The 26,040-nt window shown below is 48.1% G+C and overlaps 1 long non-coding RNA gene across 1 annotated transcript in view; it reads left to right on the forward strand.

The window, feature by feature from the left end:
• Positions 1–1,853: 1,853 nt before the first annotated feature.
• The window catches only part of LOC138511005 (uncharacterized), a 50,996-nt gene continuing 26,809 nt past the window's right edge, over positions 1,854–26,040 (forward strand). Inside the window, exon 1 of the long non-coding RNA XR_011280530.1 lies at positions 1,854–1,964. This is a non-coding gene — a long non-coding RNA (uncharacterized lncRNA). The remainder of the gene's footprint in view (positions 1,965–26,040) is intronic.

Consider the following 26,040-nt stretch of genomic DNA (forward strand, 5'->3'; position numbering starts at 1 on the left):
TTTTTTTTCTGATTCTGAGATTAACATGCCAGGGAGCACGTCACACAAACATTTCCACATCTTTATTTAAAGGCATTCTTTTAAGTTCAGGTGACATAGATAAGAAGTGTCCTCTCCCCGTTGTCTACTTCAAAAGTAAGGCTTTAGCACAAAGCGTACATGTGCCAGAGCTACCAAAGGAATAATGTCCTATTACGGGAGGCATATACCATGACGCATGCAATAGGTCAGAGTGCAATTACTTCTGATAGCTCAAAGGAATTTCACACATGTTTAAGGTTTCTCTCGTTTCTGAAAGCAAAACATGGTTTTGAGAAGGAAGGATCCTGTTTGCACAATATTTCAGTTCTTGAGGTTATGTTTTCTCACAGTATCACCCAAGGAGCAAAAGCTGATAACACATATCATCCATGATGTGCTATAATTCCTGATGTTGCTATGCAGCAGGGATCCGGGATTTACCCTTCTTGCTCAATTCATTAGGGCATCTAATATATTTCTTCAGCTATCCACATTCAGATGACCAAGTTATCAAGCTTTCTGCTTAAGTCATAGAGTAATTTATCGTAGAACCATCCCTGCTGACACTTGCAAATTGCCAATATGGCAAGTTTTGTTTATTATTATTATTATTATTATTATTATTATTATTATTATTATTATTATTATTATTATTATTATTATGCTGGAGCATGGATCTTGCTTCGTGAAGCAACTGAGGACTTTTCAGAGGGATAGAACAGTACAGATAGACAGAAGGGGTGGGATAAAGAGGGACAGAGAGGAGGGGTAAAGCTGTCCAGGGTGGCATGGAGGAGAGTGGTGGGCAGCGTCAAGCAAGTCAGGTGGTACAGGGGACGACAGGGTGGACTTACTGTGCGCCTGTATCACATAATGGGGTCACCACATCCAAAAGCAACCAAACCATCATATTCGTCACCATCAGCAGCATTAGGAGTGCATCCTCCTCATCATCACTGTTATCATGGTGATGATCATCATCCGCATCATCATCATGACTGGTGGAACCGTGATAAGGATAATGGTGGCAATGCAGTTGTTTGTAGCGCAACCCTGCATCTCTACGGTCCCCTGCTGCAATAAGAGCTGGTGGATTGTCGTCCACCCTCCCACTACTAAAGCCCCCTCAGGATCGAGAAGATGAGCCGACCAAAGGCCAGTGAGATTGGGCAGGCTTTGTGTGGAACCAAGCAGGTGGGTGTATGAGTGGTCACTGTGCAACCTACAGCACCTGGTGTAGCATGGCTAATGACAGAGGCATATCTCACGACAGTGGGTGTGATAGGGCTTGCTGCAGTGGGGGTGCTGGCAGCAGCCACACTGGCGGAAATGATGAAGGTTGCCGGGGTTGTAGCAGTCATACCAAGGGCGAGTGTTGCTGCAAGTTGTTGCAGTTCTGCTGGTCATCTTACTTGGACTTAGAGTGCCACTAGAATGCTGGACTGGAAATTAGAAACTGGGAATCGGGGAATCTGTGAAACACTGTAAAGGGTACTGTTTGTAGACAGGGACGGTGCAAGCACTAGGCCAGGTTAGGCACTTGCCTACATTGTGGGAATCTTGGAGCGGCAAATGTTGTCTCCGGCAATAAGCGCTTTTTTATACATTATTTCTGTAGACAATATGTATTCTCATTCTTGAGGGTGGCACTGCGCCGTGAGGTTCGGGTGTGGGCGTGGTGTTGCGCTGTCATGTACTGTACGTGGGATGTACCTGCTCATTCAAGAGTTGCACCGCACATGTCCGCATGCGCATGCAAATGTTCTGTTCTGTTGTAGCCCTTTAGTGGCTGCAGCCTGCCGGGGCAGCCTGACTAAGAGAGACAGCTCATAAGAGAGGCAGCTCAGTCAAGCCCAGTCAGATGGAGACAGGCAGTGAGCGAGGAGAGAACAGACGAGTGCACTGACAAACGGGTCGGCCCAGCTAGTAGGAAGAGAGCACAGGTACTGCCAGCTCATTGTAAGAAACCACCAGGAGTCAGCCACGTTAATGAAATGACAGCAATGCCAAACCATCCTCGTTTGTGTTAAATGGGATGGGACAGTTGGAATGTTGCTGTTTATTTAGGTTGTCAAAATGTCATTTATTATTGTATTTGCACCCTGCCCTGGGAAGAACGTCCGGTGGTATTGAAACGCATTCCATGCTTTTATGAATTTGAATGTTCATTTGTGTTCTCCAGTGAACAGTAATGGGCCAAAGCCCTCACATTAACAAATGTGTTAGGTTTCGTTTTCTGAGTGAACATAAAGAAGACAACGATTGTCGTTTCCTGGTTTGCTTCAATGCACCACCTTCACTCCCTCAGTGTGACCGTGACTCTGGGCGTAGCACATAACATAGTTTGTGTTTCTGCTCTTCATGACTGAACTTGCCCTGGAGTGGGACAATTTTTCTGTCAAGTCTGCAACATTTGTGCAAACGTGGTTTGGTTCGGAAGGGGTTTGAAACTGTGCAGCGATGCTTTCGGTGTGTTACTGTTGTAGTAGGTGAGAAAAGGCTTATTTCACACTAGGCCGCTGTGCAGCAGGTCAGGCAGAACACAGGCATAGCCCCTGATCTTTTGCAGACCTAGCAACACCCCTGTTCACAGGTCAACTGAGCAATACAACTAATATGATCGTATCTGCTGACAGGAGCGTGCATGCATGTGTTTCTTCTCTCTGTCAGTGGACAGCAGTCAGAGTTCAAGCTGACAATGCGCCACAGCTCTGAAGAAAGAGTTTTGTGTTTCCCAACCTACAGTTCTGTGTGGTGTTTTTACATTCCTTCTGTAGGAGGATTTTCATTAACTTTTGTGGCCAGTGCCTGACATCCTTGGCCTCTCTGCTGAGACTACCAACTAATGGAAATGCAGTAATGCTATGTTGGCCTATTAAACCCCCAGCAGCCTTATTGAAATATATGACTGCCACATTTCTATTAATTATGTACAGCACAATCAGACCTATTTGTGCCAAAAATACAAAGCATATTTTTTCTATTTTTTCTACTTGCAATTTTTTGTGCTTAAAATAGAAAAGCATAGTTCTTCTATTTCCAAAGTGGGTGCATTGAAAATAGAATACGTCTAACATGTCCCACTGCCCTGTGACAGCCCACCAGGCCAACATGCAGTGAGACATGCAAATGGGCTCTGCTTTGGATGTCAGCAGCCTGCCCCTCTTCACAAGACCCACATGTGTCAACCTCAAACATGTTGTCCCAGGCCTAGTAAAGAGGGAGTCGAGACTTCAGTTGTTAGAGTTCTCCAAGTATACTACCAACATGCTAGCATACACCATGATAATAATAATCGCATACATTCTTACACACACCATCTTCATACTCACACTAGACTAAACACACAGAAGCCATTCACTGATACAAAGCCAGACCTACTGATTTTAAGAATCTTTGTTTCTATGTTGTTATGTGAGGCTGTTTGTCTTTTGCTGGGTGGCCTTTTCTCAAATAGGCTGGATTATATAAACATTTTTGTAAATGCAAATTGTTTTGTTGGTTGTAAAAAGCACTGCCACTTTCTTCGACCACTGAAAGATTGCTTCAAGGCAAATATTTTGGCATTGCCAAAAATGTTGCAATATGATTAGGTTGGGTCAGTAGCAGTCAAATATACGTTCAGAAGAGTAGGGGGTTTGTCCTTCTCTCTCCCTCTCTCTCTCCCTCACATACTCCCTTCCCTCCCTATGTGCCTTGTATGACGATATACTGTGTCATCATATACCTAGGTGTAGCCTTGTAACCATCTGCAGACATCAGAGGATTACTGTATGGGGCATATCCTCACGAGAATGCACTGCAGTGCTGTCATATGCTGGGGGTCTGGGACCTCCATGAAAAGGGCATTTATCACCACAACATGCCGGCCCGTTACATCCTATGTAAGCAACTCATTCAGAGTGTGCAGCGGTAGCATCACATGTTGAGCTGCACAGTCAGGATCATGGCTCGATATTCGCTGGCGCATTTTGCTGGAGGGCATCATTTTAATAAGACACTTGGCCTGATTCATGGAATATTTTGCACGGTGCAAAGTACTTTTCACTGGTGCAAAGTGACTTTGCACTGTCAACAAACACCCTGATTCATGGAACAGTGCAAAGTGTCTTTTTGCCATGAAAAATTACTTTGCACGGCAAAAATACACTTTGCACTGTTCCTTGAATCAGGGTGTTTTCTGGCAGTGCAAAGTCACTTTGCACCATTGAAAAGTACTTTGCACCATGCAAAATATTCTATGAATCAGGCCCAGTAACTTTCAAAATAAGATAATAAGAGAACCTGTTGTAAAGTGATTAGAGATTAGAAGCTAGTGGAGTCTGGTGTGAACCATTATATAAAAACACCATATTACGGTGATTTTAAAAGCTTTGTGTCTATCTTTGTTAGAAAGGCTAGATTTAAAGTCACAGAGGTTTAAACGAAAATCAAAAGGAACCCTCTCTATAACTTGCTGTCAACACTTTTCCCTATCCTAAAGCACCCAATTATATGGAATCCTTCAATGTTATCCTCTCTGATGTTGCTTTTAACCAGGATGAATCTAGTAGCCCAATTCTTCTACAATCCAAAACTAGCGAAGATCAAAATCTATATATACTGGTAGATAGCTCAGTGAGTTAAGCGCTCACCTCGAACATCTGTTTTTAGCATGTGGCACAGATGTTTGAAGAATCAAGGCATGGCCGGATTGGCCCTTCATCTGGCTGAGATTGATTAGTTGAGGGGTAGTAATACCCATTATTACAGCACTTAGAACAGGAGGAATCATACACAAAGTGCCATATAAAAACCTGATACTATCCCCACCACTAACATTGTAGCTTCATTGCAGCAAAAAACCCCTCCGCTCAACTTCTAATGCTCCATGGTTCAACTTCCTCTTACCAGCCTGTGTCTAGTAGCCGCTTGATTGTATTGTGAGAGCACTGCAGATATCTAATTGTTGGAATGCAATACAAATGCATACTGTAGATCAGGAAATAGGTGACCTGTGAGAGCTCTAGGGATTCCTAAGCTCTGGGATACCTATGAACACTGCAGATTTGAACAAGGTACATTGCACAAACTCTATGGATGTATTATTTACAAGTGGGATACCAGCTTGTGCGGTGCACACAATCAGACTAGAGGTGCATTGCGAACAATCTATGGATATTTCATTAGAGGAACACAAATGCATACTTCTCGGCAATACAGTGGTTTGTGTGAGCTGTTTTATATGTATCAGTATGAGTACACCAGAACATTTATGAAAGTCTACATAGAGGTGCATTTGGAGACTTCTGCTGCTCCACAGATATTTTCTATTATGACTCACATGATTGTCGCGATTGACTATGATGGCTAGGGCTGATGGGAGTTCTAGTCCAAAACATTTGGAAAACCAAAGGTCGCAGCCACCTGCATTAATGGAGTAGCATACAATGTTGCAAGCCCAGAGACAGGTAAATGGTAAGTGGTAAGAGATGTCTCAGTACAGGAAGAGCAATGATTGGAGCGGATCAGGATAGGCAAAACAAATGATGTGCTAGCTGGAATGTTGAGAATTAATCTTCACCTAGGGCACAGCTCTGGGCAACCCTCCATGACATCATTCTTTGCCTGCCAAACCATTAGCGAAAGGAGAAGAAACATATATAAATCAGGCTCGGGCGCACCTAATTGGGCATCATCAGTGAGGTATAACAAGGATCTCTAGACCCAGCAGGCTCAGGATCCACTCTAGGCCAGTTCTAATTTATTTTAGCTTTCTCCAACCCCACTGCTTGCTGTTTGGTGGTAAACGCACCATACTGAGCGACTTCTAATGCAGACATGTTCATTGCTAGCTGCCGGGCACGTCAACACTTCAATGTGCAGTGCACGTACCCGGATTGGGGGGCGCAAATCTGACAGTTTGCCTAAGGTGGCAAAATTCCTTGCACCGGCCCTGTTTGTAGAAGACTACTACAATGAGCAGCAAATGCAGTGCATTTGGGGCGTAGATTCACCTCCTTTTCACTTCAACTGCTATGAAGCAATCCAGTTAGGAGCGTCACATTTTTTGTTTTCCCGGTGAGGGTAGGGTGGCCGGCAGCAACAACAAAAAAAGTCCAATTGGAACATAGAGGGCCTTTCACACAATTGGCCTTTCCTGGGGAAGCCCTGGCCCCAGCTCACCCGTGTACTCGGCGCCCCTGAATCCTGAACATCTAGTGTGTGGAAATAGAGTTCTACGTTTCATGGTCAGCCATGTCCTGTCCAGGCATGCTGTTTTCATGTATGTATGTGTGTTCGAATTTGACTCATGGCACAAAGCCAGACATGCCAACTCTCCCGATTTAGGCAGGAGACTCCCGATTTTGAACTGAAAAATATTGCTATTTTTCACGGTCTCCCGCCTAAAATAATTCTAGCCCCAATGTATGCCTATGGGGAAATTAATGTCTCCCGAATTCTCTCGTGAAATCTCCCTCTTATGTGCCTCAGAATGTTGGCATGTATGCAAAGCTGGCAAAGCAAGTGATGGGGCCCTGAACAGAAAGGGAGAGAACATAAAATCGCCAGTGCCCTGAACCTATAAGTGTCACAGGATGTTAATGGCCGCCGCCATTTTACCTGTCAAAGTGCTGGTAAATAGAGCACACAGGCTTTCTGATGTTATGGAAGTGCAATTAGCCATTAAGAAGTTGCCTGCTATTTCGGTCTCAATACTGCTGATCTTAAAGTTGTCTTGAAAGGCTAGAGGAGTAAACACAGACCTGCACGTGCCCTCCTTTCTGAATCACGTTTAGCAACGCTGGCTTCCCGGATGTGCTGATTCTAGGCAGGGAAAACACTGTGAGGGGTGTGCTTTGTCTGGCTGGGCCTCAAAACAGCAACCCACGCTTCACAGTTTGGTCAAAAAGAATCCATTGTTGATTGCCTAAATATAGATCTAAATCCATCCGCTATTGGTTGTTTTTGCAGGGCGTGTATTTTTAGCCTCGCTGAACTGTCTGGAAAAGTGTTGTCGAGCAGTACAGACACAAACGCCTATCTCAGCCGGGAAGACACCGGGGCTCATTTACAGTTGGGGTGTCTTCCATCCCTGGCACTGCTGGGCACCGAATTATGCAGCAGCCTTCTGGCAGCACAGGATCAGACCCGCACCTGTGGGACTCCTGGCATGCGCAAGGCGATACTCCAACGATATGTGTGGCATCGCCCACATCTTAACTTCGGTTTGTGGTGGCACATCAGAAACACGCACCGATTAAAAGCAGTACCAGCAGCCTTTGCGAACTCTTAGGAGCGTTAACTTCAGCTTAGAGGTGACACGTCTGGGCTATGAACTGACATTTCAAAGCAGCATGGTTGCACTATCCAGACATAGTGGCCGTAATTGGGTGACTGAAAAAAAAAACCTCTAGTCACATCTGTAACATATTAAGGTAAAGTGTTTGCAGCAATGGTACCGTTGGATTTAATTTCAATGCATTCTTACCAATCTCTATGAGATATTACTGGGGCGTGTATACCATGAGTTATGACAGTATAATGCTGCCTCGCCTCTTTGGGCCATGTAATAAAGGTGGGGGCTGCGGTTAGTGGGATAGAGGGTGGGGACCAAGGTTAATTTTGCTAAAGTGTGCATGCAAGGCAGACCCCAGAAACCGTGTTCTGCTCGGATAAGGCGTCAGCACATTAAGGATATGTGAAGGTTGCAGAGTGATCACCTGTGTGGACGAGTTCCATGATTTTGGTGTCAGTAGACACAACGCACCCCCATGGGAGTATCCATCATTGCAATAGTGTGGGGAGGTGGGCGAGCCACAAAAAAAACCCTGCTACTTTCCCCTCCCAAATGCAATGCGTGCGATACTATACGGCAGGGTTCTGCGACCTTTGGCTCTCCAGATGTTTCAGAGTAAAACTCCCATCGTCCCAAGTCTCGGGACGATAGCTCAGGGGCAACATGCTCGTCTTAGAAGCAAAAGCACGCTGAGCAACACAAGTTCCATCCCTGCGTCCGTGCTTAGAAACCTCTGGGTATTAAGCGCGTTATAAATAATCCATTACGATCTTCACTAGCCAGCATAGTCAATAGCAAGGAATCATAGGCATTGTAGTCTAATACATCTGAAGAGTCAATAGCAAGGAATCATAGGCATTGTAGTCTAATACATCTGAAGAGTCAATAGCAAGGAATCATAGGCATTGTAGTCTAATACATCTGAAGAGTCAATAGCAAGGAATCATAGGCATTGTAGTCTAATACATCTGAAGAGTCAATAGCAAGGAATCATAGGCATTGTAGTCTAATACATCTGAAGAGCCAAAGGTTTCAGACAACTACACAACCCCAATCACCTTTTTTGGTAACATTAGTGGCAGATGCCATTTTAACACATACACACAAAAGAAAAAAAAAATATGCAGGGCCATTACAGATGCAAAAACTCATCAATTGCAGCTCTCTCCAGGCTCTGTGGGGCAAAATACATGCAAACCTCCAAATGTGCATATGGATTGCAACACCAGAGGTGACGTCACAGAAAAGGACATAGCAAGGAGCATCATCAGTCTTTGAAACTTGGAGGCTCCATGGAAGTGGCTTTAGAATAAGATGCCATAAGTAAGCCAAGTGGCAAATAACTTTGTGGTGCAAAATACCATAAGTGCACTATTACCATATATGGAGCAACTCTAGAGTAATTAGGCTTTTTTAAAACATTTTATAATAGCATGATATATTAACATAAGCTATGAGGTGAATCACTTACAGAGCTGCAGATAAGACACAGTTGGCCTCATTACAAGGTTGCATTACGACCCGCGATGCCCGTGCTACCGGCATCTGCAGGGACCCGTTGTGACTGGTTAGCACCTTCCCGGAAAGAGCGCAGGCACACGGCCGCAGATCGTCCCAGCGTTTCCTGAAGTCTCGTATGGTGCGTGGGGTTGTCCCCACCGCAGAGATCTTTTGTGCCACCTCCTCTCAGATGTTTTTCTTGGGGATTTGAGCTGCCCGGCACAGGTCTGGGAAGAATACTTCATCTGCACGCTTCACCAGTGTGTCGGCGAGCATGTTGAGCTCTTCATCACTGAAATGTGGCTTTCGCAGTGCACTGTACCTTTCCTGGTTGCCATGGTCATGACCTTGCGGAGACAGTCCAGAGTTTGCGGATCCAGTTGCTGTAGGCATAGGATTGCATTGGATTGTGTTTTTTAAGATGGCCGCCAGAGCATTTCCCATTCCAGCACAATGACGTTGCCTCCGGTACCGGCACTTCCGGTACCAGTATTTGCAATACCGGTATTTACGGTACTGTTCCTTACAGCATCTAGGATGCCGGTGCCGGTGTCTGCGACATTGTTGATGCCGCTATCGGGGGTTTGGAGGGCCTTACCAGCATGCCAGTATGCACATGCACGCTGACTCGGAATCAACAATTGATTCTGGCAGCAGAGCTACACAGACACGGTTGCACTGGCATGCCTGTAATTTGCTTATTTTATCGGCCAACTTGTAATGAGGCCCAGTGTGATTAAATGATTTGCCCAGGAACAAACACTTTGGTAAAATAGTGAAACTGGGATGTGGACAATTTAAGTAACTGAACACATCTTGCCATGTTAAGTTGATATTGATATTTATTAAGGTGTTGCTTTGCATTTAATGTGTTCTTAAATAATACTTTATGCATAGCAATGCCTTTGAAGCAGTAAACTATCCTTTCATAATAAACTAACTTCACACTACATGCATCGCCATAGAAATATGTTGAGTATGGCTTTCGTTTTATTCTCCCCACCCTGCATACAAAGTCACAATAACATCATGCAGGTTAATGTGAGCATAACAACCCCCCCTGGGGTTTTAAAGCCATAGTCATTATTTCATAAAGCATGCAGCATTATGCATCCTTCCACTTATAACAACCCCCCATTCACGTTTCTTAAGGGACGAAAAATCCCTGCTAATAGCACCCACGACCTCACATCAATCTCTATTTCTCCCTTTGTAATGCTCTGTTGATACAGAGCAACGTGTCACTTCCCTGGGAGAGCCACTCTGCTGCCCAGAGCTCAAAATGGCACGCGACAGTGTGAGCACTGGAAAGGCCCAGCGTCCTGCAGACCCCTCACAGGCAGCCCGAAGCAAAAGCGAGACTTTTGCCATCCAGCTAAAGGGGTCTGCAGATCGCGGGATCGACCTGTCATTTCAGGACATTGTCCTGACACACCTTTCCCATTTGCTAGAGGTATCTGCTGTCAAATGTCTCAGTTTGGCTCTTAAAAGAGCCACTGGGGAAGCAAGCTGCCCCCAACCCACCTCTTGCTCAGTATGCCACTGGACACCGATATTGGTGTTTTTACGTCTGTATTGTGCTCCCCGAAAATATTCAAATCCAGATGGACAGACTCCCAGACAGGGGTGTTGATAGGTCTGGAAAAGATCCGGGGCTACACTAATTTTGGGACTGTTGGAACAGAGGGCTAGTTAGCCTTTTGGGTTGTAACCCCTGAGCTTCTATCCGGGGCTACAACCAAAAGATCCGGGGCTATAGCCCCCTCAGCACCCCCCTAGCAACGCCTCTGCTCCCAGATAAGAAACTTACCTCGAAGAGCCTCTGAAAACATGACTTAGGCGCGTGTGAAATGTCTTCTGTGGGATTTTTATCTACAGGGACTATTTTGGGCAGAGTCATGGGGTTAAACGGGGTGAGCCTTTCATACTGTTCCAGCTGCATTATAGGAACATCTCCCCTCTCTGTTTATTTTCCGGATGTTCATTATTTCTGAATGTTGCACTTTCTTCAATTGGGTAAGGGAATGGCATTTGCATATTACCCTTTCATGATATGTTCCTCTCCTGTGATGTTACCTCCTATTTCCTATGCTAATAAGTCCCCTCACTTTTTTTGGGAAATGTGCCCTGGGTGTAAGCATAGGTTAGATTTGGAGTATTGGTCAGTGTGCAACATGAAGTTCAATGAGAAGACAAGGGTGCATAGTGTGCTTGGGAATTGTATCTATTCAAATGTTTGAGTGGTGTTCATTGATGCAGGTACCAAGGCACGCTGTGATGAAATGACTACTGCCCTGCAGGAGGACCGGGATAGTTACGGCTAAACCACCAAATCAACCACACACTACTACTAAACAAGCATTGGCAATGCTAACAGTTTGGACTTTTGTGTATTAATGGGTAAGGCACTTGCCGGGCACTGCCGTAGTGATATTAATTGGCCATTGATGGAAACAGGTGAAGTATGGTGGCAGCACCTGGGCATCTAATAGCAGTGCCTGACAAATGGCTAATGCTTCAACACAAGCCAAAACTGTTGGCTTTGCCAATTCTTGTTTTAACAGGGCTTCAATGAAGGACACAGAGCATACTTATAAATCGAGTGGCTGAAGGCAGGCCTGGTAAGACATTTGTATTACACCAGTAATGGGTTTACAACTCCAGTTAAGGCATTAACTCTCTGAAGGATGCTTTAGAAGAAACACTGGCAGTCACTTTGAGTGCAATGTTTGATGGTAAGGCTTGGTTAAAGCACACTCAAAAAGTTCCCATGGGGAGGTGTTTTGGGCCAGGAGGGCAGGAACTGGGTGGAAATGGCAAAGGTATTAGCATGGCCATGGGTCAATGGGTGGGCAAATAACCAAACAATTCCTAATCACTGAGTGTCCCTCCTCATATGCCATTTCTCCCAATCTGTACTCGAATGCAATCGTTTTGACGTATATGTGTTGTAAGGTACACCTAATAGCCCAAACTAACCAGCAGTGAGCCCAACCATAAGGGTGAAACAGGCACAACCCGTAAGGTACACCACCATCGATATTTTGGAATCACAGGCTGAGGACATGGCAGGGGGTGCTGGGGATGAGCTGATAACAGTAGCAACAAACACAGCAATAGTACAATCACTCCAAAATAAAAGATTTTCTGTTTAAAGTTCTATAAACGTATAGCCCTTTAATTAAACAATAAAATGCAAACAACTAATCAGAAAACATACATAGAAATGCACCCACGTAAAAGAAACACAGAGAATGCACACATTTGTCTAGGGCACTCTAAATGGATGAGCAGGCGTGTTCAGGCACATATTGGCACCAATGTCACTGTTCACTGATATTTCATTAAAGAAAAGGGTGGCTTAAAAATCAATATAGTCCCAAAAAAGGAGCCTCTGGGACAAGGCCTCTTCACAGTACTATTGGTTTCTTGTCTTTGGGGGCTCAACATCTTTGAACTAGGCTTCTAGAAGCTTCCTTTAGTCATGACTCAGCATCAGGTTGATGAGATTGTCGACTTGGTCCAACTTGCAATGCAGTCCAATCAAAAATGTTGCGTGGTGCAAAGAAGCTTGGGGCTAGCGGGCAATGTTTGGATCAGTGTAGCTGATACGCGATTTAATGCGGGAACCAGAGCCCAGGGCTGTTCCTTGAATTCTGGATTGCTGGGAGGACCAATCCGTGGTGTTCAGGGACAAGAAGAGTCCTTAGTTTTGCACTTTGCCACCCGAAAGTTGTCTGGCACCCACTGGACATCTTTCAATTCCAGTGAGCAGGATCCTCCTTTCAGGACACATGCCAGCAGAGAGGTCTTGGCCCAAAAGCAGTGTGACCCCCACTGCTCCATTGGGATGGTTACGGGCAGAGCTCTCTTCTAACTTGGATGCCTTCTGTCTTCACCTCTAATGCAGAGGACTTTGGTGCAGGCTGTACACCCAGTGATGCCTTCTTGTCCCGGTAAGAGTCCAAAGATGAATTAAAGAATGAGGGGATACCCTACTCCTCATAAAGGCAAAATGTCACAGAGGATTAGTCCAAAGCAAGTCTGCTGTAAGGGATCCAATCCCAGTCAGTTGTTGTAACAAGTGCCATTTGCCTCATGACATCACACCAAGTGTGATGTGCTTGCAGGACATAAAGGGGAAGGAAAAGGAAGAGAACCCTAAGTGAAACCAAGGTGGCAGGACCCTTACATCAGCTCACCTCTAACTTCTGGCTTCTTTCACTCTGTCCCTTTTGAATATCTTCTGACTTCAAAGGGTCTCCACTGATCAGCACCCTGGTGTGAGAGTGGCTTTGTTGTGTCAGTGCTGACTTTGAGACACCATTTCCCAGGAGATCTCTGGTGAAGTGTTCCTGTTACCTAGGGAAAGGGGCTACCATTCTTGCAAGATAATCATTGGGACAGCATTCTGACCATTGTTGCACATGGCTGTAGTGGAGACCAGCCAGTAATATAGATCTGCCATGTCATAGCTGGGCCCCTCTCACAGGGGAGGCACTACCCTGGTACCAAACTGCTGTGGCTGTGTGCATATGTGCTCTTAGAAGTCACCATGACCCAACGTGATATGGCTTACATTTTTTTTATAGATTTACATGCCACCAGACTGGCTAAGGATACAGTTATTATGTTTTGAACCAGAGGTGCAGAAGGTTATAAAGCCACCTCTATCTGTAGTAACCTTGTGTTCCAGGAGCTGTCAGGAATTCACATGTAACCATTGAACCTTTTCTATGCCACTGCCAAGCTGGTGCTGAGGGAGGTAGAAGGCTGTCTCAACAATGGCACATGTAGGCACTACCATTTTGGAATGGAAAATGTATGAAATGGAGCAGATCTCCATCTAAGAAGCATAATTACCTACATCATTTTGGTACAACGTCCTTTCATCACTGGATGTTTTTTTGCAGGGTTTTTTACTGCAAATTTTTTCAGAAAAACCCATCGAATTCTTTAGAAAATGAGGGGGGTTAGGGGGGTCCACGTCCCAAAAAACATTTGATGAGTTTTATCAGGAAAACATTGCGGTAAAAAAACGCGCGAAAAAACACCCCAGATGAAATGACATGGAACCATCATTTTAGTATTAAAAATAAAAAAGAAACATGTGTTAGTCCTCCCTCGCAAGATGGTATTCTCTTACACACATGGTTTTTGGTTAGGATACATGGTTGAGAGTTTGTTATTTTTCACAAAATACAGCTGCAAGCATCACTACTATTGGAAATGCTACATTTCAGGCATTCAAAAACATTGCATACTTTGTGATTTTAATTGTAATTGTTTATTTGTATAGCTCTTATACACAAGTGAAGTGCTTCAAAGCGCTTCAAGCTGGGAAGGGAGCAAGGGAATACAGTAGTTATTCTTAGGCCTTGGAGTTTCCGAATGATCTAACAAAAAAGTAACTAGCCTCATTGGCCTAACAGCATTTCTCCTAGTGCAAGTGCATGAAGTGTATCAGGTGCAAACAGATTAAGGAGGTGAGACAAAGGGGGTGTAAGACAGAACTTACTAGGCCTTGTGAATTCAGGTCATGCAAGTGTACAGACAGAAGTGCAAGGGAGGGGGAGGGGGAACCAGTGTGCCCAGTCCAGCAGGGCCCTGGGTTAGGTTCAGAGAGGTTACCTCACTAATGGAACGTATGCTGCAGTAGTGTTGAGAATAGTGCAGAGGCCCGGAGGCAAGTGCAAGGACTGGTGGGGGAGCCTGGGTCCTTTGAGGCTCTGGAGGTGAGCCAGGCGACCAGTCACCAAAAGCTGAACATTGCTAGGGGAGATATGGAGGAGTGAGGCTGGAGAGAAAGAGAGAGGATGTTAGAAAGTGAGAGGAAGAGGGAAAGAGAAGAGAAAGGTCTTGAGGAGTTTCTGGAACATAAGGAGCTCCTGTTCAAGGCGGAGAGAGGCAGGGAGGCTGTTCTAGAGGGAGGCACCTGCAGAGGATAAAGATCTACCTCCAAATCTCTGCTGGGAAAAACGACTCATCCGCAAAGATTTCGAGGAGGCCGAGTGGAGGGCTCTAGAAGCAGAGTATTTAGGAAGAGAGCATTGTAGATAGTGCGGGCCCTGGCTCCAGAAAGCCTTGCGGACTATGCCAAGGATCTTGAACTTGATCGTAGCAGCCACAGGGAGCCAGTGCCGGAATGTCAGCACCAGAAAGATGCGGTCCTTGGGTTTGAGGCCAAGGATAAGTCTTGCAGTTCTTTATTGGATGTAGCAAATGCTACATTGCTTTGCATGGCATTGCTAGTCAAGCACTCTGGGAAGGACAGACAGTGGTTGTGCAGGTCAATGAGCATATGCACATGTTATGTTATTGGGTCTAGCACAGTGTGGCATCTGTCAATTGCACAAATTCATCAGCTTCCTTGGTTCCTCAAGAAAGGGGATGGATGGTCAAAAATAGTTTTAGGAGAGCATGGCAGTGGTTGCCAAAATGTTGGGGCAGATCAGATCGGAGACAATAGTCAGAGGTGACCAGAGGGAGAGGAAAGAAGGGTAGAAGTAGAAAGATGCGAATTACACGCTATGGTGTGGTCAAATAGTGCCATCCGACCAGAGCACAATGGCTCTAGCCGGAAGATTAAAGATCCTTAAGGTGCTACTGCTGGATTGTGGCCTGCACAGGGTGTGATATTTGGCTAGTTATCTTAGTTTCTATCCCTGTCTGTGGGTTATTCTTTCGCTTCTTAGGGTGGCACCTTTAGTTGATTTCATCCATCAACCAATAATGGTGCCTTCAATATTGTGTGTGCCATCTCAGTGTAATCTGGTTGAGCCTGAATTATACATAAGGTGTTGTGTATAGCCAGATCCCAAACACTTTCTGAATTTTTTTAAGTATGAACTTTCACAGTTTGTGTGTAAGAACTCTCAATAAGAAAACACCTTACATTCCTTTTTCATTCTTTTTTTTTAATGTAGCACCACATGAGATGTAAGGAACTTGATCATGGCCTCCTGGCATGTTTGTATGGTGTAATTTTCCTTTGAATGCAGGCTTGTGGTGGTAATCGAGAGTGCCTTGAATTTGATCCTGATTGGCAGACAGTGTAGAGCTAGTGCCTAATTTGTGGAAGTGTTTGCCAGGACTCACCCTCAACCCTTATTTCTGAGCACTTGCACTTATTTTGTCAGACTCAGTGTGATTATGATGACTTGTTTTGAAAACTTTATTACTTTAACTCTCATTCAGTAGTTATCACACAACAAGGAACAACAGTGAGCACAGTGGGCCTCATTACAAACCGTAGTTACCGGAGCAGCAAACTTGTAATGAGGCCCAGTGTCTTCTTTCTGGGCCGGTGCATTGTTATTCCTTAACCTATTGACCCAGATGGGCAGGACAGTGCTAGTTTTCATGGGTAACAATAAGTTGGAAGGTGACAATGCTGGGTGCTCCAGTCACCCTGCTTGAAAATGGTGCAGCTTTGCTTCTGCAATGTGGGTTGACAATAAGAGGACAGCGCCCAGCCAGCAGCACAAGCACATGGGCAAAGCCAAGGAAAAGGCCACTGCCTAAGGGGAGTGTCTGCCATGAGCACCAAATTATAAATGATTTTGCTGCAGTGTTTGACGGGCAAGTTCATCAGTTCAGGAAGGATTTGTCCTCATTTCTGCATTTGTCAATGTCTTTACCATAAGAGGAAAGCATGTTTACTTTGTTTTCTGTGGATAGATGGTCAACATGTTCCACTTGCCACCTATTGAACCCGAGAAAAATATTAACAATGATGATGATTTAAAGAATCACTCAAACATTTGTCTTAAACTAGCATGATATGTTATTTTATGTATTGGTAGGCATAAATTGCACATCTTCAATGGTTAGTGCATCGATCACCGTCAATAGCCAGTAGGAGTTGCAAGTTATACCCTAAATATGCAGACTTTTTGGGGCACTGACGTGGATGGTGACACCGTTGTGCCGGGAGTTGCCCCTCAGATGTGTCCCAGATGTGCTTGAAAATATCTGGGCCATGGCACATTTATTTTTGCAAATAAAGCACTGTGTAGAGCGTGCAATGTTGTAGTAGTGTGCTCTCTCTGGGTTAATTGTACACTTTTTAGAGAGTATTCTGGTATGCCCATGTAGATGCTATTTTTGTAGTTCAGCCTTCACAGAACCAGGAAGATAAGTATCCGGTGAGGGAAATTGAATAAAGGCATGAGTCACTGGAGAGGTCTGTGGGATGTCTTGACCCACTAGGCTCTGCCCTGCGACATCACTGTATGCTGGTGGCACCAGAACCAGCAAAATGGCTGCAAAAAGCCCTATGCATGCTAAACCCATGAAAATTGCGCTGAGGAACCAGAAAGTTGGCTGCCAATCTACTTTGCCTGTGTCAGTGGTGGATCAGGAGACCACACTGCTAAAACCTGTCATTGGGCTGCCCACAGTGTGAAAATGTAAACTACATGAAAGGCAGTGCTTTATTGCAAGGAAACCCAGAAGTGCTCTGAAATCCGTTTTCCCTTGGTTGCTGAAATTACAAAATGTTTCCCAAACATCAGAAAAGATCCAACATCTTTGCTGGCTGTTACCCGTCACTTTATTAAAGAATCCACATAAGCACACAATGTCAGGAAAAGTAGATTCCATCACAAGAATATCCACATTAAAAAGTATGCTGGTCTGTAAAATCTGTCAGAAATGGGCGCATTACCGCTGGCTGCCTGTGTGACAGCTGTCATTTAATTACATTGGAAGCTTAACTTGTGCAGTTAAAATCACATGGTTGAAATTAAGTGACTTGCTATCAAAAACAATATAGGTTGCAACTATTTAATCTCTATATTTTAAAAGACTGGAATTAGAGATGTGTTGGCCTGTTTTGAAAATGTAAGTTTATTTTCATCAAAGAAAAATTTAAACAAAGTGGATTTTTTTTTTTTAAATATGTTTATTTATAGCAAGGCAGTAAAGGTTACAAACAGTATCGGGTGGCAGTATAATATTGCAAAGAAAAAATTCTAGTTTTGAGTCCCTTTCCCCCCCTCATTCCGGTTTTCCCGGGCCAGAGATTCAGTTTAGCTCCCCCGCTTGATGCGTATTCTCCTTGTCTCTCAGGGCCCAACGGGCGTTGATTGGCTTGAACGTCATTGCGGGATATCGCTGATCATAGTCCAGCACTGGGGCCCACACATTCTGGAAGCGGTGCAGAGACCCCGCTCTCGCAGCGGTGACCTTTTCCGCTATTAAGATGTCCCACAATTTTCCCCACCAGTGGGCCAGGCAGGGGCCGTCTCGCGACTTCCAGAAGCGGGCCAGAACCGTCTTGCCCGCCAGGAGGCACTGTGTGAGGAGCTTAGCCCTGTTGCCGGAGCGGGGGTAAATTCCAGGGACCGGGATCCCCAGCAGAATTGTCTCAGGGTCCAGTGGGAGGGCGGAGCCGGTGATTTGTTCGATGGTGGAGAGACACCTGGCCCAAAATTGCTGGATCTTGGGGCATGTCCACCACATGTGAAAGTAGGAGCCTGGTTGACTGCAGCCTCTCCAGCAGGCGGGGTCCACTTGTGGGTTCATGTGGTGGAGTCTGAGAGGGGGGTAGTACCAGCGTAGGGTGAGTTTATATGCACATTCCTTGTTGGTGACACAGGTGGAGGAAGAGTGGGTGCGGGACCATATGTCTACCCAAGCTTGGTCATCGATCGGATGGCCTAGGTCCGCCTCCCACTGAGCCATAGATCGAGTTTTTGTCGCCAAGAAGTCCCCCAGGAAACGTCTATATATAGCCGAGATTCTTCCTCTAGCCGGCAGGTCCGCAAGAGTTAGCTCCAATGGAGTCGGGGGGCGAGTTGCCGCCTGGAGGGTCTGAGGGTGCGAACACCAGTGGCGGAGCTGGCAGTATGTGAATCTGTCCCTTTCTTGAAGCCGAAAAGTCTCCTTGCACTGCTCGAAGGTCCGGGGTCTGTTTTCGGAGTACATCTGCCCCAGGGTTTCCAGGCCTCCGCCTATCCAACTCTGGAAGTTGCGAGGGAGAGATCCCGGGGAGAAGTCGGGGTTGTGAAAGATCGGTGAAAGGGGGCTTCGGCCCCTCGGGATTCCCTTCTGCTTTAGAGCCCAATCCCAGGAGCTTAGGGTCTGCTTTGTTGTTAGTAGGATGTCCTTCCAGCGTGCCCTGAGGGAGGGTTGGATGTGAGGGAGGAACCGGAGGGGAAGCGGGAGCTGGGCCTGCTCCAGTTCCACCCATCTGGGGCGGGCTGTGCTCGTCTGCCAGGCGTGTAGATGTGACAGTTGCGCCGCTGTCCTATAGGCCTGCAGGTCCGGGACCCCTAGGCCTCCCAGCCTGGCGTTGCCAATCAGGGTTTTGTGGGGGATCCTGGCCTTCTTGCCTTTCCATATGAATTTGGATATCTTCCTCTGTAAGTCATGGAGAGCCTGGGCTGGGAAGGGCACCGATAGAGATGAGCAGGCATAGAGGAACCTAGGAAGCAGGTTCATCTTGACGGCCGTGATCCGGCCCATTAATGAGATCTCCTGCGTGGACCAGCGTTTCAAGTCCCCCTCCAGCTCCTTGATCAGTTTGGGAAAGTTCGCCTGATAGGTCTCCTTTGGGTTCGCTGGGATGAGAACTCCTAGGTAGGGGATCGAGTGGTCCCGCCATTCGATCGGGCACAGAGCCGTTAACGCCTCCTTGTCCTCTGGGCGAAGGCCGACTCCTAAAGCCACTGATTTGGTGAAGTTGACAGTGAAGCCGGTGACCTCCCCCAGTTCCTTTATTTCGGCCAGAGCATGTTTCGCTGAGGTGTTGGGTTCGGTGAGTGTCAATAGAACATCGTCCGCGTAGAGAGCGATCTTGTGGTGGGAGGAGCCCACCTGAAGACCCTTAATGGACTCATTGCACCTGATCCTCTGGGCGAAGGGTTCCATTGTGAGGGCGAAGAGTAGGGGAGACAGCGGGCAGCCCTGTCTCGTCCCACAAGACAGAGGTATCGGGGCTGAGTGGATGCCATTGATCCTGAGGATGGTTCGAGGGTGCTTATAGTTCGCCAGGATCATGGCTCGGGCTATGGGGCCGAACCCAAATGCTTCCAGAGTGCATTCCAGATAGGACCAATCGACTCTGTCGAAGGCTTTGGTTGCGTCCAGGGCCATTAGGGCCAGGCCTTGGGAGTTGCGGTGGGCGATGTTCACTAGGTTCAGAGTCCGCCGGATGTTGTCCCCTGCCGCTCGGTGAAGAATGAAGCCTGTTTGGTCGGGGTGGATTATATCCGGGAGGATGAGTGCCAGGCGGTTAGCTAAAATCTTCGAGTACAGGTTGGCGTCGATATTCAGCAGGGCGATGGGTCTGTATGACGCCGGATCTCTCGGGTCTTTCCCCGGCTTAGGAAGGAGAACCGTCACCGACTCCTGCATTGTGGCGGTCACGGATCCTGAGACCTTAAAAGAGTTGAACAGGGCCACTATGTGAGGGATGAGCTGGAGCTTAAAAATCTTATAGAACCTCGGGGGGAATCCGTCTGGGCCCGGGGCCCGTGATTTGAGGGCCTTGATGGCTTCGTCAACTTCTTCAGCTGTTATTGGGGCTTCCAACTGCTCCCGTGTGGAGTCTGGGAGACGCGTCAAGGCCGCGTTCCGTAGGTATGCCTCCTGCTTTGATCGATCCCGGGGGGGCGCTGTCATGACCTGGATTAGGTGGTCTGAGGCTAGTTGTAGTTTCGTCTGTTCAGAGTGGTGTATCACCCCCTGTGGGTCCTTAAGCCCTATAATGGTGTTGGTCCGTCTTGTTTTAGCTAGCTTGGCCACCAGCAGCTTATTGGCCTTGTTGCTTTTGGCATAGTAGAATTGTCTGGTCTTCGCCAGGAGTTGCGCAGTGTGTTCTGCGTAGTGGGCCTCTAGTTTCTTCCTGGCCGAGCGGAGCGCTCTCTGTGTTCTGGGGGACCAGCCACTCCTCTTCTGGGCTTCCTCAGCTGCTCGCAGGTCCTCCTCCAGGGATAGACGGATTTGTTTCCGGTTTCGGTGGTATGCCACGCCTTGGGCTATCAACGTTCCCCGAATTACAGCTTTCATTGCATCCCAGTTATTGGCCAGGGAGGTGTCCGCGGCTAGGTTCTCCTCAAAGAAGTTCTTGATGGTGGTGGTTATGTTGTCTCTGATTGACATATCATTGAGGATCGGGTCGTAGAGCGCCCATCTGCGTGTTGCCTTGGCGTGGGTGTTCTGAATGCTCAGATCCATTATTATCGGGGCATGGTCCGATAGGATTCGCTGGCCTATCGATACCTCATTGGCGAGGGCGAGAGTTTGAGGGGAAGCCAGAAGGAGGTCGATTCTGGAGAACGTTCGGTGTACGCCTGAAAAGAAGGAGTAATCTTTCTCGGTGGGGTGAAGCACCCGCCATGTATCCACCACCTCTAAGGTTCTGAAGAGCCGCAGCAGACTGAGGGCCTGGCCGAATTCGCCAAGGGCGGGGGGGTTAGATTTGTCCTTAGTGGGGTCTGGGACCCCATTGAAGTCCCCACCGATTATTGTCTGGCCTTCCACAAAGCTTGAGAGGGAGGAGCCCAAGGAGTCATAGAAGGTTGCCTGTCCTGAGTTGGGTGCGTATGCCGATACCAAGGTGTAGAGGTCCCCCAACAGGAGGCACTTGATGGCCACAAAGCGGCCCTCGGGGCACATCATGGAGTCCAGGGTCTGGGGGCGCAGGTCTTTCCGGAACATAATCGCTGTGCCCCCTTTTTTGGAGTTCCCCGAGGCGAAGAACTGGTGTGGATATATGCTGGATCGAAGCCGGCCAAAGTCTGCCGGGAGGAGATGAGTCTCTTGGAGGAACACCACATCGGCCTCCTCATCTTGTAGCTTCTGGAGAATCGATTTTCGCTTGGGGGGGGAGTTGAGACCGTTAACGTTCCAGGAAAGGCATCTGAGCGTCCGGTGTTCCGGGATCGGGGAGCTAGGGGTTCCATGCGTAGGGGATGGAGGGGGGACTCCAGGTTGTTCATCAGCTGCCATCGTGAAGAGGGTGGAGAGGTGAACTGTACCGCACTTGCAGTTTTAACCGAGGCCCCCAACGGGAGGCCAACTTTTTAACTAGCGGGGTGGGAAACATTGTGGGTGTAACCCCACCCCAGGCCAACAGGGCCATTTGTGTCTGGCAAAATAACGTTTGCATCCAAGGGCTCTAAGATGGAGCGGATCTTGGAGGGGGGGCATAAGCCGTGGAGGAAGCCCGCCGCGCTGGGCGGACGTGGGATTGTGTTGGGCCGGAGTTACTATTTCTGAATTTAGCTGAAAGGACGTTGGGCGTCCGGGACGCCGGAGGTGCGGGGGGCATCCGGGGCCGCTCGGACTCGGGTTATCTTCTCCTGTTTCGGGAGGCCTTGGACCATGGAGGACGTCTGGGTTGGGGGGGGAGGGCTGACGTAGGGCTTCCCGAGGCTTCCAAGTCTGGGGAGGTGGTTCCTTCAGGGGGGGAGGATATCTGCATGATTTTAGCGGCATCTTCTAAGTGGGATATTCTCCGGAGGGAGCCATTATACGAAAATTGCAGGGCTGTGGGAAAAAGCCATCTGTATTTGACTTTACGCTCTTGGAGGAAGAGGGTTAAAGGTCGGAGAGCCCTTCTTTTCTGTAGGGTTGAGAGGGAGAGATCCTGATAAATTTGGAGAGGGTGACCTTGAAAGGAGAGTTCATCTCCGGACCGACTGATGGCGGAGATAGCTTCTTTAGTGGAGAAATAGTGTACTCTCGTTATGACATCTGGGGGCTGGTCGGAGTCTACTCCTCGTCGCGGACGAAGTCTGTGGGTCCGATCCAGCAGCAGTTGGGATTTATCTAGATGCGGGAGGAGAATTTGAAAGAGGTCTCCTATGTATCCTGCAAGATTTTGGTCGGGGACTGAGGACGGAACTCCCCTAATACGGAGGTTATTCCGACGAGCTCTGTTTTCCAGGTCCTCTTGTTTGTATTCGAGGATTTCGCACTTGTCCTGGAGGGCTCTTACTGATTGCTGGATATCTCCCATGGCGGCTGTTTGGTCTTGGGAGCGATCCTCGATCTCACTCAGTCTCTGCTCCACTTCGGTCACCCTATGGTCTGTTTGTTCCAATTTGGAGGTAAGTTCCGACATGCAGGACCGAAACTCGGCTTTGATGTCTGCCATAAACGCCAACAGATCACCTCTAGTGGCTGGGGAGTCACCCCCCTCCTGGGAGAGCCCTGGGGTGGGAGTGACTGAGTCCGGTTTCTTTCCCTTATCAGGAGCGGTGAGCATGGTGGCTATGTCTACATTTTTAATAGCTTTCGACTGTCTCGACATGTTGGTGAGTCGTGGGTGGGGAGATGGTTTATGCGGCCCACCCTGTGGATGAGCGTCGAGGCTCTTGATTGAGAAAAGGGAAAGCTGATTCCAAGCTTGGCCGGTGTATAGAGGATTCGAGTGAGGGGGTGAACTCTCCAAATCTTGATGGTGGGCAAGTATGTGGGGCGTAAGTTCCGGTGGGGGGATTGAATAACGTGCGCCCCCTTGAGACTAGGCCAGAGAGAGCAGAGCGGGTCGCCCCAAGAAGTAGGCAGTCAGGTCACCTCCGAGGCCGAGGGGGCCCACCCGTCAGGGGCAGCCCGGGATGAGAGTGTGGCCAGGTCGAGGCTTCAGGTGGGCGGCGTTGGTCAGGCCCTTCTCGGGGCTTGCAGCTGTGGGTCCCTCGATGTGACCCAGCTAGGGCCGCTCCTCCTCCGAGGACCCAGGCTTGAAACGCCTGGTGGGGATGATAGTGGGAGGGGTCCCAGGTCCGAACGGGGGCTCCAGATGGTGGTGTGGGCCGGGGCGCCCCAGGAGTGTGTGCTGGAGGGCGGAGGGGGGGGGGGGCGGTGATGGCGCGGCCCCCACCTCAGGCGCTGTGGAGGGATTTCCCTGCGTGGCCTCAGCGATCCTCACCCCCAGCAGCTCCTACCTGAAGGGCACCGTCCGTGCCGTCCCTCGTCGGGCAGTGCAGGCTCGGGCTGGTAGTGTAGGAAGCAAGGGTCGCCCCAGGGAGAGCACCGGAGGAGAGGTCCGGGGGGCTGATGTTGCTCCGCCGCGACCCGGGTGCCCGAGAAATCGAGCCGCGTCTGGATGCGGCCTCAGAAAGCTCTCACCGCCCTCCAGGGCCGGGAGACGAGCACGGCCGCCATCTTGGGAGATCGACGCTGAGGCCGGCGCGGCCCCCACCTCAGGCGCTGTGGAGGGATTTCCCTGCGTGGCCTCAGCGATCCTCACCCCCAGCAGCTCCTACCTGAAGGGCATCGTCCGTGCCGTCCCTCGTCGGGCAGTGCAGGCTCGGGCTGGTAGTGTAGAAAGCAAGGGTCGCCCCAGGGAGAGCACCGGAGGAGAGGTCCGGGGGGCTGATGTTGCTCCGCCGCGACCCGGGTGCCCGAGAAACCGAGCCGCGTCTGGATGCGGCCTCAGAAAGCTCTCACCGCCCTCCAGGGCCGGGAGACGAGCACGGCCGCCATCTTGGGAGATCGACGCTGAGGCCGGCTCGGGGAACCGGAGCGGCTAACTTCGTCTCCGTTGATCGTCGTGGTCCCCGCTTCAGCCCGGGTGGGCCCCAGGTCCTCCGACGTCCTTGGGATCAGCTGGGCTCCGGTATACGGGCGCGGAGCCGCATCAGGGGCCCAGAAGCGGCGGGCTTCGCACGGCGGGCCTCAGGGGAGCAGCCACATCGATGGCGCTCCAAGCCACGCCCCCAACAAAGTGGATTTTTAAAGTCAAGCTCTGATGCCAGCCAAAGGGCTTCAAAGCAAATTCCACAGTTTGCTCCAAGAAAGGGCATCTCCCCTGCTTCTCATCAAAGCCCAGGAACTCCCAGTCAGGTGTCAATGAAGAGGGGAGGGGATTTCGCTCTGCTGCTATGGGGAGAGGCAAAAGACTCCCTTGATTGAAAACATATGCAGATGCAACTGTCAACAGAAACTCCTGCAAAAGGACAGAGGTGGGGATTGCTCTTGACCCACCAAAACTTTGGGGGCGGCGACAGACAGTTATGTGTCTTCTTAAAGCACAGGAAAGTATATTTTTTTAAAAGGACTGACAGAGGACTGTGCAAAATTGTAAAAATGTGTAAAATGACAGTGTTGTTAATATGAAAATTCTGGTCACGTTTTAAAACTACTCAGAACTCTGTGCTATGTTCAGGGACATGACTACAGAATTTGTGGTTTTGTAGCAATTGTGGTGATGCCAGAAACATGAAACTTCACATGATTATGCCCAGATGTCATGCGCACATATGTGTAAAAATGTGGACACATCTGACATTGGGTATCGGACCAAAAGTGCGGAAAACTGCCAAATCTAGACCGAAGCTCTCACCAAGACGGGGCTCGGATGAATACTTGCTCCACCAAATCTGTGATATCAATATGATGTTGCTAGCAAGTTTGTAAAATTGTAAATATGTCTTGTATGAAAAATAGATTTCATGTGCAGAAACAAAGGAGAGGCTCTCCCTGGATCATAAAATACAGCGTCATCATGACGCTCTGTTTTCTTCTCAAATCAGGGGAGAGGAAATACCCTAACCAATAGAATATCTAGGGGGTGTGCCTAGTAGAAGTCAGCATACCCACCCTTTTAGAAAATACATAAATAGACACAGCTTAGGACCTAGAGACACACACATTCACCCACCATCCGATTGCTGGTGGAGCACTTTGCAAGAGAAATCCATATTACAGACTCCAGAACTTTGAAAGCAGAAAGGCCCATTTCCAAAGCTGAACCCTTCTCAGCTTGGTCTTTTAAGATCCTGAAACCAGATTATACCCCAGATCTTTAAGGGGAACAAAAGAACAAAAAAAAAGAACAGCCTGGCTGAGCTGTGCTGCTTTCTTGCTAAGAATTCTTGCCAGAATCCAGAGATCCAAACCAGTAGAGCCGAGCTGTGACCAGATAGATGCGAACCAGAACCAACCCATCAGATCCAGTCCAATCCCGCCGTGCAATGTCCAGAGTGCCGTGCTGAGTGGAGAACCAGAGTGCCTTGAGTCCAGTCCAGTGTGCTAGCTGAATTCCTGTCCAGAAAGTCTCTGTGACCAGATCCCTGACGGGTCCATTCCAAACAGTGGTAGTGAGTATCCATAGCATAGGATTGTCCCTAGCAAATATCTTATCCATAAGTAATCCTATCCAAACCCATTCTATTATATCCAGAACTGCATTGTAAAAAATCTTTGGTTTTACCTGAATCTTTCTCTCATCCCTATAGTCCTTTGGTAATAGTAGTGTTAAAATCATCTTTGCGCTAATATATTTG

Source organism: Ambystoma mexicanum, chromosome 6p (assembly GCF_040938575.1).
Source record: "Ambystoma mexicanum isolate Mex_15411 chromosome 6p, UKY_AmexF1_1, whole genome shotgun sequence".
Classification (NCBI taxonomy): Eukaryota; Metazoa; Chordata; class Amphibia; order Caudata; family Ambystomatidae; genus Ambystoma; species Ambystoma mexicanum.